Source organism: Oratosquilla oratoria, chromosome 17, assembly GCF_046742065.1.
Source record: "Oratosquilla oratoria isolate Oo_2021 chromosome 17, ASM4674206v1, whole genome shotgun sequence".
In the NCBI taxonomy this organism is placed as follows: domain Eukaryota; kingdom Metazoa; phylum Arthropoda; class Malacostraca; order Stomatopoda; family Squillidae; genus Oratosquilla; species Oratosquilla oratoria.
In genome coordinates this window covers 30713694-30728693 of record NC_134793.1, presented here as the reverse complement: position 1 = coordinate 30728693, position 15000 = coordinate 30713694, and the positions used below count along the sequence as shown (strand labels likewise).

Here is a 15000-nt window from a genome sequence, read left to right as displayed (position 1 = left end):
GGAAAGTTCTCCCAGTCGGCTGTTACAAGCATACTAAATCATACAAAATGCGGATTCCGTGGAACAAACTCTTTTCTACGACGAGTCCAGCGTCTACTTTCTACTCAAATATGGCTCCTGGACTCTAGGTATTCTCGAACATTTATTTCTTGTGTATACCAGTGGGGGACTGAGGCGCAGAAGACAAATAGCTTGTACGGTGATGTCTAGGTGTTATGTGCCAAATTAGGTGTACGTGTCTGGCGTGAAGTCCTTCTAGATGTCTTGAGTGTAGTTTATGTTTGTGTTGACTGAAAAGACGGATGTTGGCAGCTGGGTATAGTGATTAAAAGGCTCTGAGGTCATTCCCTCTCGAACACGTAATGATCCGGTCTACGGCATTCTAAACCTTCTGATGGGAGTAGTTGATAGTGGGGCATATCATATGGCTCGATCCCGGAGACTGGCAGAGTAATGACTTTACAAGTGATAGGTACAACCGATGTAAGAGGATAGAAGAAGAATGGGTAGAAAGAGGGTTAGATGGTGAGGATTTCATTTTTTTTTTTTTTTTTTTGGATCGGTTGTTTGTAAAAAGAGCAGAGTTCGTAGGCGAAGGTTTGCGCAGGCTCCCTCTCCCCCTCGAGTCATAAAAATGGCCGGGAGACTGTATGAACTATGTTTTGCATACTACTTGTAAACTAAGTAAGTTATGCAGTGATTCGAGATTGCTTAAGTAAACAATATTGCGTATAGACTTGTAACAAGGAATCTGATTGGAGAAATGGTGGAGGAGGAGAAAATTCAATTGGTTCGCGATTGTAAGATAACGCCCTTAGGGGAGGAGCTTAAATATAAAGTTAAAGATCATTGGACTAAGGAATTTATGACGTCACTGCAGTTTTTACCTGGGACGTAACAATGCGTGTTTTCACGGGATTTAGATATTGTAGTTGAAGAAGTAGGCAGTGTAACTGGTATTCAAGAAAGAAAAGAAAATATACAAACATTTAATTCTCTTGTCTGAAGTACATTATATAGAAATTGAAAAGAGGAATACTTGTAGACATGGGGCCTACTTTCTAAAAATCTGTGAACTAATACAGAAAAAGAAGTGGGAAGAGAAAGGTGAAGTGACTAAAGACAATGGTAAAAATTTAAGAGACGTAAGAAACGAATGTAAGCGCGTGAAAGTGGCGGCTTAGAATCGACTTTTGGTGGGCACTGTGGCAGCTTTGAAGTATCTTATCCTGCACAGCGCAGCCTTGGCCCTCGCTCCCTGTCTGCAGAAATGCGGAGTTCAGAAAAGAACCGAATGTGAAGTCCTTATCGACAATGTGGAGAAATTTGAAAAATAAAAGGTGAAGTCACCGTTTAGCTTTTCTTCAAACAAGAGATTATCGCAGAAACTAATAAATCTAAAGGTAATCACAAACAGCAGTTTAATCGAAAATAAACACATCGAGTCCGCAAAGCAGTTAAGAGCAGTCCCTAGGTTAGGTTAGATTAAGTTAAGTTATGTCCTCCCACCCAATTTTCCTATTGGGGTTTTGTCTGCAATATAGATTGGGTTTTTGTCCGTTTGGGTTTTTGTCATGTGTTCAGTACAAAGATGCGCAATACTCTGAGAAAGCCATCCTTGAATTGCCCCAGCCGCCATGTGACCATACGCAACCTTTCCTCGCTCCGTCCGCTTACCTTCTTGTGCTTAATATACTCAGAAATTGCATTCTGCGTCTTTGCACATGAAAAAATGTCGACAAGCGAAACGTTGTACATTCAGTGACGGTTTCGTCCTGAAACGATGTTTGCTCTCCCAATTCTGTTGGGAGGGAAAGCTGGTACTTTCATCAATTATATTCTTCTGACCGTCGCTCAGCAATTTCCATCGTCTCCGGTGGCATCCTCATGGTGGCCAAGATATTGCGTATGTGTATGGATGCAGAAAAAACCACCAAGGAAAATAATCTATTTAGGCATCTTCAGGGTACATACAACGATGATACAAACATTGAATGTACCCTGAAGATGTCTAAATAGACGAAAGCGCTCGGTCATCATTAGATTATTTTCCTTGGTGGTTTTCCTGCATATTTAGAATAACGAGTTCATGTGATTTCTTATGCAAAATGGGAATGGATATTTACAGTGTGCACCATGTGATAAGTAATCTCTACCTCTCATTTGAGATCGATGTCTGCGTATATCGTTTTCAGTAATTTAAGCACAAAGTAGTTAAAACTGCCTCAGCCTTTTAAAAAATCAGCTCGGTTTATATACTGTTTGGGACGTCGCCTGGCGATTCTGTACATAGATTAGCAAGAGGATCATATATCCGTGAAACCCGCGGATAAAATTTGTATAGGGCGCCACTGTGATGCAGAGGCCGCTGAATATAGATGGTTATCATTATCTCTGACGAAAATGTATGGTAACTTTTTTTTTTCCAAGACTTGAATAATGAATAATGACAACGAAAAAATGTGTCTCTTGGCACCGAGAAGCTATTACTGTACTTTGGCGGCGATGATGATGATGATAGTGATAGTGATAATGAATGATGATGATGATGAAGATGATGATAGTGATAATGAATGAATGATGATGATGATGATGATGATGATGATGATGATGATGATGATGATGATGATGATGATGATGATGATGATGATGATGATGATGATGATAGTGATAATGAATGATGATGATGATGATGATGATGATGATGATGATGATGATGATGATGATTGTATTGGTGGAGTTAGTTGTGGTGGAACTAGTAGCGTTGGTGGTATTAGTGATGGTCATGATGATGTCGTCGTCACTTGTGGAACATCGACGTTTCCCTACATCTCACACTACAGGTAACGCGGACCCAACGACCTCCGATACCTACCGAACCCATGCCAAAACCCCAACGGAAAAAAACCCAATCTGCATAGCAGACAAAACCCCAATAGGAAAATTGGGGAGGAGGACATAACCTAACCTATCCTAACCTAACCTAACCTAAGATAACATACATACATATACCAAGTCTTTTTCCCCCTTACAAGGGAGGTAGCCAAAAAGGAAAATGCATAAAATCATTCCCACCCATTCCATCCCTACGGACCAGAGCCACACATCATTTTGTCTATGATAGAGGAAAACTCTTCATAGAGAAATGATGACACTTTTATACTACGACTGTCCCTCCATTATGCTGTTCCCCAACCCCTTGCTGTTGTCCTGTACCATTTCTCTGAGTATTTATTTTCTGCTGTGGGGGAATTCCCTGTGGTGGGGGAAAAGAATACTGCCATCAAATATTTCCACTTGGATCGTAAGAGGCGAGAAGAAAGGGACGGGGAGTTGGACTAGGCATCCTTCTCCTTGTAGCCCCACAGGGGACATTCCTAAACGAAAAAGTAAAGGCATAAGAGGGTCTGGGAGTTTTCCGACCAGCACCCTAAGGTTTAGGTCTTTTAATGTGCGTGGATGTGGTACAGATGAGAGTAAAAGGGAAGAGATAGGTAGTATGTTTGTGAGAAGAAAGATGGATGTGTTGGCTTTGAGTGAAACTAAGTTGAAAGGGAAGGGTGAGTGTAAGTGGGAGGTTATCAGGAGTGAAGAGAGGGCGAGGGAGGGAAGGGGTGGCTATTCTAGTAAGTGAAGAGATAGGTAAACGTGTAGTGGAGTGGAAGGAGTTTCCTCAAGGATAATGTGGATGAAGGTGAAACTGGGAAAGGAGATGTGGGCCTTTGTAAGTGCATATGGGCCTGGCAGTGAGAAGAGTGTAGAAGAAAGGGAGGCCTTTTGGATAGATTTAAATGAGTGCATAGAGGATTTAGAGAGAAAGGTCAATGTAATAATACTGGGAGATCTTAATGCTAGGGTAGGAAATGGTCCAATTGATGGAGTGGTTGGGAAATGTGGAGTTCCAGGAAAGAATCATAGTGGAGAGTTGATGGTGGAAATGTGTCTAGAAAGAGAGTTGATGATAGCAAATACAGTGTTTCGGAAGAAAGTCAAGCAAAAGTACACATGGGAGAGGGTGGTGGATGGAAGGATGGTAGATAGAGCATTGATGGATTATGTAGTGGTAAATAGGACTATGATAGGAAGAGTTAAGGATGTACATGTGTTAAGGGGAGAAGGTGGTGGAATATAAGATCATTTTTTGGTGGAAGGTAAGTTGAGAGTGGAGGATAGATGGAGAAAGAGGAAAGGGACAAAAGGTAGGGAGGTGCTTATAGTGAACTCTTTAAATGAAAAGGAAAAGGAGAAGGAGTACAAGAAGAAGCTGAAGGAGGAGTGGGAGGGAGTGAAGGATAGAGTAGAGCTAGGTGTGGAGGAGGAATGGGGATGGTTCAAGGAGGGAGTCACAAAGTGTGCAAGAATGGTGTGTGGAACAAGAAGGACAGGAGGAAATAGAAGGAAGGGTAGTGAATGGTGGGATGAGGAAACAAAGAAGGTTGTAGAAGAGAAGAAGCGAGCTTTCACAGATTGGTTACAAAATAGGACGAGGGAGTCATATGAGAGGTACAAAGAAAAGAAAAGAGAAGTAAAGCAAAAGGTAAAGGAGGCAAAGAGGAGAGCAGATGTGAAGTGGGGTAAGAGTATGACAGAAAATTTTGAAAGTAAGAAAAAGATGTTTTGGAAAGAAATTAAGAGAGGAAGAGGAGAAGAAACAAGTAGAGAAGAAAAGGTAAAAGGTGCAGATGGAGAGATGATAATGGAAGAGAAGGCAGTAAGGGGAAGATGGGCAGAATATTTTAGGGAGTTGCTAAATGTGAAGGAGGATAGGGAGGGAAAGATAGTTGCAGTGGGAAATGCTAAGAAAATGAGAGTGATGAGTGAGGAAAATGGAGGAGAAATAAGGAAGGATGAAGTGAAGGCAGTTGTTAAGATGATGAAAGCAGGTAAGGCACCTGGTCTGGATGGATGCCATGCAGAATGTCTAAAAAAAAAAGGAGGTATAGTGATGGTGGACTGGCTGGTGAGGTTATCTAATGTTTGCTGGAGAGAGGGTAGAGTGCCGGAGGACTGGAAGAGTGCCTGTATAGTTCCACTTTACAAGGGAAAAGAGGACAAGTGTGAATGTAGTAGTTTGAGAGGGATTAGCTTGTTAAGTGTAGTTGGGAAGGCTTATGGGAGGATCTTGATTGAGAGGATTAGGAGAGGAATAGAGGGAGTAATTGGTGAGGAACAGTGTGGATTTAGGACGGGTAGAGGTTGTGTAGATCAGATCTTTGTGGTAAGACAAATATGTGAGAAAGCTATAGGAAAGGGGAAGGATGTTTTTTGGCCTTTTATGGATCTGGAAAAGGCTTACGATAGGGTAGACAGAAAGGCACTGTGGGAGGTTATGCAGATATATGGGATAGGAGGAAAGCTTCTAAGAGCTGTCAAGAGTTTTTATGAGAGTAGTAGAGCTTGTGTCAGGATTAGAAATGGAGAGAGTGAGTGGTTCGAGGTAAAGGTGGGACTTCGTCAAGGATGCGTTATGTCGCCCTGGCTGTTCAACTTATACATGGATGGGGTGGTGCGAGAGGTAAATGCAAGGGTAGTGGGTCAGGGATTGGAGATGGTTAAAGAAAATGGAGAAAAGTGGGAGGTGAGCCAGCTGTTGTTTGCTGACGACACTGCGCTTGTGGAAGGATTGGAGGAGGGACTGAGGAAGTTGGTGACAGAGTTTGGGAGAGTATGTGATAGAAGAAATGTAAAGATAAATGTGGGTAAAGTAAGGTGATGAGATGTACAAGGGAGGTGAAAGTGGCAGTAGACTGGAAGTGGGCATTAAGGGAGAGCGACTGGAGGAAGTGGATAGTTTTAGATACTTGAGTGCAAATGTGGCAGGAAAAGGTGGAGTGAAGGTGGAGGTAGAATGTAGATTGAGAGAAGCGAGTAAATGCCTTGGTGGATTAAAGAGTGTAATGAGGAATAGACATTTGGGAATGGATGCTAAGAGGAGACTGTATGAAGGAGTGATTGTGCCAACAGAACTGTATGGGGCAGAAACATGGAACATAAGAGAGGAAGAGAGGAGTTTGAATGTGTTTGAGATGAGGTGTCTGAGAAGTATGATGGGTGTTACTAGGCTAGATAGAGTGAGAAATGAGGAGGTGAGGAGAAGAACGGGGGTGGAAAGGGAGCTGGGAGATAGGGTGGATGAAAGAGTATTAGGATGGTTTGGACACATGGAAAGAATGAGTGAAGAAAGACTAGTAAAGGAGGTATGGAAGGCAGATGTGGAGGGAGTGAACATGAGGGGACGTCCGAGGATGAGGTGGATGGATGGGGTGAAGGGGGCTTTGAGGAAGAGGGGAATGTCTGTTGAGGAAGGACGGGAGAGGACAGAAGACAGGGGTGAATGGAGAATGGTTGTATATGGATGATTTTGTGATGCATGAGGTGGAATGGGCGAGGTGGGTGGGGGTGAGGTAGTATGTGTGAGCAAAATTTGACGCAGCCCGAAGGGATTTCTCCCCGTCTTCTTCTTTTATGCATGGGGGGACGGAGAGGGGGGGGGTCGTCGATTTAATGAAGCGGCCTTGCTGTGGATGTGCTGTGTCTTGCAACACTGCTTCTAACCCAGGGCAGTGGACAAGGTGCAGCGATGACCCGTCATCCAGGAGGTGCTAAGATAAGAGGGAGGGTGGAGGGGTGTGGAGTGTATTCAGGGATGGAATGGGTGGGAATGATTTTATGCCTTTTCCTTTTTGACTACCTCCCTTGTAAGGGAGAAAAAGCCTTCGTATATGTATGTATGTATGAATTCAGAAATAGTTGTATGAGGTTTGTAAATGAAGCAGCCACGGGAAGAGTCTCGTTTAACTTCTGATATGAGAAACAAAGTTTTGAAGATAATTACCTCCCTAGTTATAATACATGTACAGGAAATTGAGGTTAGATACTTGTATAAACATGAAGAAGTTTCACGTGGAAAGAGATTTTTCTTTCTTCAGAATATTTCTCAGAATGATAGACTTCTCTTTTTTGGGCTTTAGTCCTTCAGGCCTACAGGTTTCGATTCGTTGCTGGAAAAGACTGCAGTAGTTGTAGTTCGGAACAACGGTAGGACAAATGAAAATCAACACAAAATATCTAATCTCTTTCTTTTGGTAATTAGCCACAAGATGCGACACTAGAAGTGTCACATGAGAAATATAGGTGAAGCTCGGACTAAGGCCACAGCTTAGTGGAGCTTATGGTTGTAGCTGGACGTGGAGCCTAACGTCAGTGAGGCGGTAGCAGATGATGACGGCGAGGCTCGATGGGACGGCTAGAAGACTGGACGAGATGTAGTTTGTGCGCTGGTCAAGTACTGTTCTGCCCATCTAGCTAGCTACAGGACAGGATAGATAAGATGGAGGAGAGGGGGTGAGGGGGGTGGGGTGTGTGTGTGAGTGTAAGAGGTAAAGGGGGGGGAAATGGAAGGAAGTCGTAGTTATGATAGGTGTGGGGCAGACCCACTTGCGACTTTGGTACTATTTTTATAAGTTATATGTGTTAGAGAAGCAAATGCCTGTCGGATGGAAGGCTTGGCTACCTTAAGATCGTAATGTGTTCTTCTCCTTGAGTTGTTGATTGGCTGTTAGTGTTAGTTTTTTTTTTTTTTTTTTTTTTTTTTTTTTTTTTTTTAATAAAAAAGTATACTACTAGTATTCTTACCTATGTGTAGGATTTGAATTTTAGGGGTATCTTTTGTCATCCATTATGAAGTGGGGGGGGGAGATCTTGAATTCAATATTCGTATGCTTTTTTTTTTTTTTTTTTTTTTTTTTTTTTTTCTTTTTTTTTTTTTTTTTTTCTATTCAATGAGTATGATTTATTTAATCCCTTAAGGAGTGACGGCTAGTGATTTTGTTTTAACTGACATATATGATTGGGGGGGGTATTAATTCTATTGCCATGCTCATTGATTTGGATGATATCACGTGCGATTTGTTCGCACGTGTTATCATCTTATTATTTTATTTTTTAAACAATAACAATAACAATAATGGTTAGTAGGGTTAGTTGGATTTAAAGGGTGATATGTATTTTATGTGTGTTTGTTATGTTTGCATTATGTATTTTGGTTCGGGGGGGGGGGCTGTTTATGATGGGAGACACTCTAGGCCACCAATTGTGATCTTGTCCGTGTTCTGTGTCTATGTTTTCGCTGGTTAGTACTAAGTCTGGGTTTGTGATTGTGAGTTTGTTCCATGTTCTGTAAGCTAGTCTGTAGAGTCTTGTGTTGAGTGGTTCGAGTTTGTGTTGTATGTGTAGTTCTTCTATTGTGTTAAGGTATGGGGGTATGGAGTGTGTGGCGAATCGTAGTGTTTTGTTTTGTACTGCTTGTAGTTTTTGGAGTTGAGTTGGTCTTAATGTGATTGTTGTGATTGGTATATATTCAAGTTGTGGTCTTATGAGTACTTTGTATAATCTTAATAGTAGTTTGGTGTCTAGGTTTCTGAATCGTTTTATTGTGTGTAATGTTTTTTCTGCTAGTATTTTTCTGTTGTTCGTGTGTGTTTGTAGGCCTCTGTTTCCAAGTGTTAATCCTAGTATCTTTATGTTTCTTTGTTTGTGTATTTGCGTGTCTCCTATCCATATTTCTGCTGGTTTCTGTGTTGATATGTTGAGTAGTTGGAATTTTGTTGTGTTTGTCTGTATTTTCCATTTTTGTTCGTATGTGTTTATTGTTTCTATTGTTCTGCTTGTTTTGAGTGCTAACATGTTTTTTCCTTTTTTACTTGGGTATGTTATGATTTGTGTTAGGTCGTCTGCAAATTGTATGTGTGTGACTCCGTGTGTTGGGTTGGGGGTGTCGTGTGTGTAGAGGTTAAATAGTGTTGGTGAAAGAATGCTTCCTTGGGGGACTCCACTGTGTATGTTAAAGGGTCTTCCTGTATAATGGTGTATTCGTATTTGTGCGTGTCTGTTATCTAGGTAATTACAAAGTATTCTTGTGAGTATGTCTGGGGGGTGTGTTTGGTGTATTTTGTATTTGAGTCCTGTGTGCCATATTTTGTCAAATGCTTTTGTAATGTCTCGTGATACTATGTTACATCCGTGTTTGTGTCTTTGGCTTATGGCAATTGTTTCGTATATTGTGGCTATGGCTGTGTGTGTTCCTCGTCTTCTTGTAAATCCATGTTGGTTTTCGTTTATGAGATTGGTGTTGTATAAGTGTTTGAGTAGTCTTCGTTGTAAGAGTTTTTCTAGTATTTTTCCTGGAACTTCGAGTAGTGATATTGGTCTGTAGTTGTTTATGTCTGTTGGGTTCTTTCCGTGTTTGGGTATGAATGCTAGTGTGGCTGTTTTGAAAGTGTCGGGGAAGTATCCCATGCTGAATGTTTCATTGAATGTTTCTGTGAGTAGTTGTAGTGTTGAGTCTGGGATGTTAGTTAATGTTATTCTGTTTATTTGTGATTGTCCAGGTGCCTTGTTTTTGAAGTTTTTTATTATGCTTTTGATGTTATCTAGTGTAAAGGGTTTTGTGAGTGTGTTGTCTGGGTCAAGTCGTCTCATGTCAGCTAAGTTGATAGGTGTAATGTCGTCTTGTATTTCTTGGATTTGTGTTGTTATTGTTCTTTCGTGTTCCATGTCAAATGTTGCGTTTTCTGCTGGTGTGATTCTGAATATGTTTCTCCAATGTTGTCTGAATATGTGTTCTTTGTGTTTGTCTTTGTATATTTTTTGGTTGTTGTGAATGATGTAAGGGGTGGTGTTAGTAGGTGTTCCTGTTAGTCTTTTGATTTGTGTCCAGAAGTATTGGTTGTTATTGTAGTGTAGGTTTATCTTTCGTATTTCGTTGTTCCAATGTTCGTTGTATAGTTGTTCGTTTTCTTCTAGTAATTGGTTTCTGATGTCGTGTAGTGCTCGTTTTGCTTGTGGTGTCCATATTCCGGTGTTTTGTGCTTGTGTTTGTAGTTGTTGGTATTGCCATTGTAGTAGTTTTAGTGTATCTGATCGTCTTGGGTGTGGTAGAGTTTTTTGCGTTGTTTTGGGGATGTGTTTGTCCATGGCTTGTTTTATCATGGTGTACCATATGTTAAGTTTGTCGTCGATGTATTGTTTGTTGCGTGTTGTTCTCTGTCTTTGTTTGTCGTATTTTGTCCTCTCTGTGTTTAGTGTATTCTTGAATCCTGTCCAGTCTGCTTTGTGGAATTTATATCTTTCTGGTGTGGTTATTATTATAGGTTTTGTTGCTAGTGTTAAGTATATTGGGATGTGGTCTGATGTAGTTATGTGTCCTGGTGTGATTCTGTAGTTTAGATGATGGTGTCTGTTTGTTAGTATTATGTCTGGTGTTCCTTGTCCGTTTTGTGTGATGTAGGTGGGGAAGTCTGGTCCTAAGTGTGTTATGTGTCTTCTTTGTATTAGTTGTGCTATTTGTGTTCCTGTTATGTTTGCATTGCTGTGTCCTAGTGTGGGGTGTTTAGCGTTCATGTCTCCTATTATGTATACTGGTAGTCTTTTTCTGGTTAGTCTTAGTATGTCGTTTATAGGGAAGAGGGGGCGTCTGGGGGGTAAGTATAACGTTGCTATTATTATTGGTCCTTGGTTTGTGTCAATTTGAAGCGCTAGTATTTCGTCTTGGAAGTCGTCTAGTAGTTTGTGTTTAATGTTGTGTTTAATTGCTACTGCTATACCTGCATGTGTTTGATTGTAGTCGTTTCGTCGGTGTACTGTGTAGTTGTGTATTTTTAGTCTGTCTGGTGTGCCTATCGAGTTTAATAGTATGATGTCTGGTGTTATTATGTTGTATATGTTACAGAGTTCGTTTCTTCTGTTGAATGTCCACTGTATTATGTTGTGTTGGATGATGTGTATTTGTTCCATGGTGTTGGGTAGAAGTGTGTTGTTGTGGGTGTTTATTCGGCGTTGTGTGTCCAGTGGTGTTCGTGCTCTGTGTTCTTGTCGTGGAGGTCAAAGTGTCCTTGTTTGAGATTGTTAAATTTTGTTTGGTTTAGTCTTACTATGTTGTAATGTGTTAGGTTTATTTTGTCTGTGGCTATTTGTGCAATGATGTCTTTTTCTTTGTGTGGTGCTGTGTATATTATTTTGATTTTTTGTTTGGTGATGAGTGTCTTTAAGGTGTCGTGTGTGGGTTCTGTTGGTATCTGTTCTGTTTCTGAAGTGACGAGTTGAAGTCCCAGGCTGTTTCTTGGATTTGGTGTTCGTTTCTGTGGGGGGTCAGTGCTTTCAGTGTTGGATGCGGGTCTTTTTAGTGTCTGTTCTGTTGCTTCCATGGGTTCTGTGGTTTCTGTGGTCTGTGTGTTGGTGGGTGTTATGACTGGTGTTGTGATAGTTTGTGAGTGGTTACTGAGTGCTTTTGCTAGTTGTGCGGTGTTGATGGCTTGTGTGGGGATTATGACTGTTGGGAGTCCGTTGGCTTTGTATATTGCATCCAGTGTTGTTTGAAATGTACCTGGTTCTTGTGTGTCCATGAGTGTAGCTAGTGTGATGGCTGTGTTAATTGTTGTCATGTGGTGTAGTGATGTGTTTGTAGTTGTTGGTGTAGGGAGGAGGGCGGGTTTTTGTTGTGTGGCTGTGGCGTAGGTTTGTGTGTTGGTGTGTGGTTGTTGGTTTGTTTGGCTGTTGATTTGTTTACATTTCTCCTTCTTCTTGGGGCACCGCATTGCCACAGCTGGGTGGTTTCCGTCGCAAAGGAGGCACTTGGTTAAGGCACAGGTGCATTGGGGTTGTCTGTGTTGTGTAGATGCGCAGTTGGAGCAAATTGTGTATGTGGATGGGTGTGGGCATTGTTTGCGTGTGTGTTCAAGTGAGTAGCAATTAGAGCATTGGGGGATGTATGTGTATGTTTCCTGTCTGAGTGCGTGTGTGGGGAATGATTGAGAGAAGATTTTGAGTCCCTTCAGGAGGCAGTCTTTCACCATTTGTGTGGATTCGAATTTAATCTTAAGTACTGTCTTTGTGCGTGGTATTTTTATGACTTCTGTGACGTGTGTGTTTGTGTTCAGTCGTTCTATTTCTGTTTTAATTTCTTCTAGTGTGTGTTCAGTGATGAAGGGGTCTACTTGTGTAATAACTAGTGTTCTGTTTGCGTTGAGTTCAGGTGGGTCTAGGATGTCGAAGCCGTTGTTCTTGAATGTTGTTTTTGTGTTTTGTTTGCAAAGTGTTTCTGTGGTTGTGTCATCAGTAATCAGAATGAATGCTGAGTGTAGTGTAATTAGTTTGTGTATGTAAATGTTGTTTTGTCCTAGAGTGTTCCATAGTTCCGTTGTCCGTTGTTTATCTGTGGGACGTAAGTCCCGTAACCTGATTCTACCCATTGCGCTAAGCGCAATGGGTTAGAGTGTGCTCGTGTACTTGTGTGTTTGGTTGTGTGAGTCGTGTCGTGTAAGGGGGTGGTGATTGTGGGGCGATTGTTGTAGGCGGGGGCGGGGGGCAGGAAACGTTAGTTGTTGTTAGTCAATGGGGAATCGGCGACTACACTGAATTGCCGCGAACGGGTGGGAGAGAGGTTCGGCGCGGGAGTCGTGGGGACGGCTACTATCCCTGGTGAGCTCTGGTCAAGCACGCACGCGTCTATGCCGGTTGTGTCAAAGGGACACGACACCGGGAGGGATTTCCCCCTCTACTGCAGAACAGACCAAGTTTTCAGACCTCAAGGGCAATGGCTGTCTGCAGCAGAGTTAAGGGGACATATCGTCCAACAGAGCGAGTTCTCAAGAAAACGAGAATTATCTCGGGTATTGGGAATTTTTTCGGTTGACGTAACTTTCTCAGCGACGGTCTGCACACGTTGACGGTTGGGCAACAAGTCTCTGCCCATCTCGGCGAAACGCCGACCTTTTAAGGGAGGCTGGCGGGAACGTGAGGAGCTTTCCAAGTTCCTGATTGGCTGACCGCTGGCTGGCAGGGACACCCTTGCGAACTACGCTTGCCAACTACAGGAACTTGGAAAGGCTAGTTCCGAAGATTTCTTTGATCAGTGTGTGACGGGTCGTAGGATGCATCACGTCACTACAAGACAATTTAGGCGCTGAACTCTTGTGCAGGTCCCCTTGCCCTAGTTAGCTTCCCGTTCTTTTCTATTTCTCATATCTTATCATGTTGTATCAATAAGCATTAATCTACTCCTAGGAGATACTTGTTCCGGGGGATGATGTAAGGACGCAATTGGTGGTACAGTAATGACACACTTGGTGGTGACGCTTTTGGTATGACGTCATGTCGCGTGGAGCAGTGAGCGTGTGTGACAACGTTAGCAACAGGATCCACATGGATATAAATTCCCTCCTCATAACCACTTCTTCACCAAAACAGCAGAACGAAATCAGAGGCCGAGCACTAAATTACTCCTGATATATTCTGCAAACTGTCTGGTTAATCGTTATGTCAGCCGCGGTTTCTACTTGACTTCTGTCGGAAGTCAACTGAGCCCGCTACGATTCTCCAATCCCGAACAACCACCAATTTGATTTTTGCCTCATTACTTCACTGACAGGTAGTTCGGATATTTCAGCTAATCTTACACCCCACTCTTTTAGTTTCTCGTATCGCTTCTCGGCCTTTTGGCTAAGATCAAAGTGTAGTAACGATTACATTTTAGTTTCTCGTTATTAAGAAGGAATGCAAAACGGATTTATTCCTGTACAATCTGTCAGTAGTCGTGCTTGTTTTACAACGACGTGTTGCCGTTAGTGGTTGCTTCCTATGGTTTCCTATTATATCTGTTTTTATTATTTTATCAATATATTTAGATATTTTCCCATTGTAACCAATATACCTTGGCAGATATCTGAGCACCTGGATTCACCGAGAGAACTTAGTCGTAATTTCTTTACAAGTGGCTTACCACTGATTTGACTAGAATGAATGCAACGAATCCTTTTGGTTGTCATATTATTTACTTAATTATAAGAAAGTTTTTATTATATAAGATATTACAAAACAAATAAGATCTCATGAAAGTAGGTTATATCATTAAGAACTAATATATTTTTCCTTCCCGCCTTCAGCGGCGTGCAGCGTTCTGAACGAGGGAACTTACGCCACGGAGCAGCAGCAGCAGCAGGAAGGGACGAGTTTCAATAAAACCCACTCTGACTGTTTGACGAGAACGAGGGCACAATCTAAGAAAATAACTGAAAATAATGACGGTAGAAATGATGGAAAAAGCAAAGGCATCCCATCCTTTAACGGGACAGAGACGGGCTGCAGTCAAGTCGGCAGCTGTTATTCCTTTTTCAAACAGCCAGACCTCACACGAACCGTTAGAAAAATCTCGAGGTGGGGGCGATGCCAGAAATGAGACAAATAATGAAAATAGTGGCCGAAGAGAACAAAATGACTGGAGAAGAGGAAGGCAAAGGGACATTGGGAAATGTACTCATGGAAAATGTGGTCCAGAACTTAGAATGCCTTGTCAGTCTCGTTCAGGTGGTGCCCGTGTGAGGTGTGTAGTAGATTGTAAGGATATAAAACACATTTTTGACAAACAGTGTAGTGCTTATAGGAGGGGTAGTATTATTGAAAAATCTTGTAATGATGAAAAGCTTAATGTTAAAATCCACAATGATGATAATAAGTGTAAAATACTTCAAAACTATCATTACAACAGGAACGCAAGCGGTGATAAAATTCATATCGTTGGTGACCAAAGTCATTCCAATTTGGAAAAATATTCCAATATTAGACTTGCAATCGAAAAAAATATAATTACAACAGGAACGCATGTGGTGATAACATTCATATTGATGATGACCAAAGTCAATATAATTCGGAAAAATATTCCAATAATGGTCTTACAATCGTGCAAAAGTGAAAATACTGCCGATGAGAGTAAAAATCTAGTTGGACTTTGTGAGATTCAAGAACCAAGTAAGATTAGTGATGTCTATGTGCATTGTAGCGTCGATAACGTCACTTCCGGACAAAGCCCATGGTACGGAGATATCATTGGTAATGCTAACGGCAGCGTATGTTGCAATGTCTTTTGCGATAATGGCCTTAGTCCGATTGGTGGTACTTTTGACCAAAATAGCATAATCTGCACTACCAATAGCACCCAGGTCGTCA

The 15000-nt window shown here is 41.7% G+C and overlaps 1 protein-coding gene and 1 pseudogene across 1 annotated transcript in view; both read left to right on the top strand.

The window, feature by feature from the left end:
* Window positions 1-13477: 13477 nt before the first annotated feature.
* Window positions 13478-13623, top strand: LOC143034713 (U2 spliceosomal RNA; annotated as a pseudogene).
* A 1167-nt stretch (window positions 13624-14790) lies between these two features.
* LOC143034571 (uncharacterized) overlaps window positions 14791-15000 on the top strand; it is a 214454-nt gene continuing 214244 nt past the window's right edge. The window contains exon 1 of the mRNA XM_076200824.1: window positions 14791-15000. This exon is cut by the window's right edge and continues 205 nt beyond it. The gene's annotated coding sequence lies outside the window, so the exon portion shown is untranslated.